General features: G+C 34.0%; 1 pseudogene; it reads right to left on the bottom strand.

Annotated features, from left to right (window-relative positions):
• Positions 1-1,909: 1,909 nt before the first annotated feature.
• Positions 1,910-2,461, bottom strand: LOC149156050 (DNA topoisomerase 2 pseudogene; annotated as a pseudogene).
• Positions 2,462-3,129: the final 668 nt, after the last annotated feature.

The raw sequence follows: 3,129 nt of genomic DNA, 5'->3' as shown, positions 1-3,129 counted from the left end.
TATGGTGATTGCACATTCAAGGATGAGATGTTTCAGTCAAGCACATCTACCACCTGAGATCACTCTGAATCCTGTAGTAGAAATCTCATGTCTATCTTCAATTAATTTATGCTATGATGAATCTCTGAAGGTTTATCTTTTTCAATGAGTAATAGTGACTTTTTCCTACAGAAAAGTCAGCCTATGTGCAATCACCACGTCACCTTCTTTCATAATTTCCTATTGATTAATATGAATGTCAAATCTACCCAAGTAAGTTGTCACAATATTGATTCTGATTAGCATTTTGTTGTGGTTCCAATAACTAATCCACTAATATTTCCTTAAGTGTTGTTGTCCCGTGAATCAAATCTTGTAGTAACACTCTCAGCCAAAACATTGTTCGTGACATTCACACCATATATTTCCTCATAAGGTAGAACCTAATAGTACGAATCATGCTAATAATTGTTAAGAAAATGGTTTTAAAATTATTCACCTACCAATAAGTGAGGTCAATCCCATGTCCTCTATTTGGTAAAGGAAGCAAAAAAATCAATAAAGGCACTTAGAATCCTACTTCAAATATCAATTACATTGAAATAGGTACTTCATTCTAGTATTTAACTCGATAGTCTGCTCGATTTTGGTTGGTAGATTAGCCAACTTAGGTAACACCATGGAATTTATTGATCATTAACCTCTATCCCTACCTTTATATATTCCACATATTCAACCCAACTTATAACTTAAGAAAAATCCTACTCTAGAAGGGGTATGGAATGGCTTGAATTTTGACACTAAACCTGGAAGTTCCTAATTCATCCAGTTTGTTTGGTTTCTTCTGTCCACTAGTGTTTTGGGTTCTAATGGGAGAGTACTCCACTTATGAACACCATTTTTTTTTTACACACATAGACCTTAGAGTGAAACAGGTATTTCTCCCATGAGCATATTATCACACCTTCAAGGCTTGCCTATGTGCCATAAATCAAAGGTAAGTACCCACACTTGGAATGGAACTCAAATCTGTTATGCAGCTACTTAACTCAATTCCAATTACAAAAGTATAAAAATTGATGAATAATAGAACTGGAAGTTGTTATACTACTACTAAACTCAATTTCATACCAACAAAGATCTCAACGAGTAAAAAATCAATTGATGGACCATTGAAGAGTTAGATTAAAAGTTTAGTATTTCAATGAGAATATATGAAATACACCAACCTTATACATGCATTCATAAGAAACATCTAATAAACTTTTTTGGCATCTAGATTTTAATATTTTACTGGAAATGCATGAAGCATTGTATAAACATAATTCAATCTTTTGGGAGATCCATTCAATGCTTTATAAAAGAGAAGAGAAACAAGTAGCCAGAACTGGGTTATGGGTAAGACTATGGATAAGAGGAGGAAAAACCATAAAATAAAGGACATTCTTTGTAATATTAATAAGAAATGAAAATGTCTCCAAGAGTAAAACTATCTAAGTCCGGGAAAGACTAAAAATATGAGCCTCAAAGAAGAATAGAACTCATACCACTTTTGACAAACAAACATATCAGTAGAAATGTCAGCAAATGTTCTTGATCTGAAAACCATGTTAGGGGATCAGATCCTCGTATGAACATTTTGAGACATACCCTTCCTAAAAGCTGGGTAATAGGAAAGGACTTTGATAAAAGAAAACAAACCCATAAAAAGAAATGATATTCTCTATAACCATAATAAGGGATGAACACATCTAGAATATTATTGCTATCTCAGTGCGAAAAAAAATGGAATATAACTCGGGCCACTTCTAACAAAAAAACCATGTTAGTAGAAATATAATCGAATGTCCTTAATTTAAGAACCATAAAAGCCTTAGAGGCACTCCCCATACAAAACTCAGCAAAATCATACACAATAAGTACTCAGCCATCACTGCTTATAATTTTTCTTCCTCTTCCCAGCGTTGGTCTCAATAATAAACTTGGTGGAAAATATATTAACCATCTTGTCACAATACCCATTCCTTCCATCGTAGTTACTACTCGTTAACAGATGCCCAAAGATCATCTCCGGCACATACACGCCCTCCTCACGGTGAATCTCCATGATAACACCATATCCATTTTTGTAAACGTTGATGCTATTATCCTCCATGCTGATGGTCACCTTAACAGTATCCATGGAGGAATGCCACTGCTTGTTATCGGCTGCATTGATGAGGATCTCATTGAAAATATTATAAAGACCTGCAACGTATGGGATGCTTTGATGAACCATCTCTTAGCCTTCGTAAATCCAAAGGGACTTGGTATGCTTCTCAATATATCCAACATAGGTGTTGGGACGAAGCAGGATATGCTCCAGCTGAGTCTTCTTTTGGTATGTTTCTTTGATGGTTTTACCCTTGACGTCATTGTTGCTAGCTTGTTGGATGTTGGCGCCATTGCTCGGCTGCAATGACTTCCTTTTTTCACCGACCATGATAAAGAGAATGTCTTGACGTAGAGATTGTGTCCAATGGGGATCGGGTAACTTGACGTAGAGATTGTGTCCAATGGGGATCGGGTAACAGTGATGCTTTGTGTTTTCCAGGCTCTACACAAAATAAACAATCCAAACAATGCACACCTCTATCAAATCCATATTGTGGATTGCTTGTATTTTAATGAGTTTTAAAAAAAAATTATTGATTGATATCTTGAGGTAAAGTATGTTATTTTGGGAAAATATGACAAAGATGAGCGTTAAATAGTTTTACAATTTGTGTGGCATAATAATTCAAAAAACAATAGCACTACAACTTATCTAACTTGAATTCACAATAGTGAACCTAGATTCTAATTATTTTTTATAACTATGTACTAGTTGTTCAACGATATGAATGTAGAATGTTTTTATAAGGATTAAGCTTTGGTTTTGATGTCAAATTATGCCCTTCAAAATATTTCTCGTAGCATTGGATCATATTTTATTTGTTGTGTAACCTTCTATATCACAATGAAAATGATTTTCCTTGTATCTTATATATATTATAATCATATACTAATGTTACATTCGAGTTACTTAAAACAATTCCAGAACACTTATACTTGTTATTCTATGCTTTTGGGTTTGTTTCTTGTAATAAATTTCATGATATAATCTTGTTA

The sequence above is a fragment of the Pinus tabuliformis genome, chromosome 9, assembly GCF_031772625.1.
Source record: "Pinus tabuliformis cultivar Carrire ecotype Pingquan chromosome 9, CPIR1, whole genome shotgun sequence".
Classification (NCBI taxonomy): Eukaryota; Viridiplantae; Streptophyta; class Pinopsida; order Pinales; family Pinaceae; genus Pinus; species Pinus tabuliformis.
The sequence above is the reverse complement of the archived record's forward strand: the minus strand, read 5'-3'. Positions and strand labels throughout refer to the sequence as shown.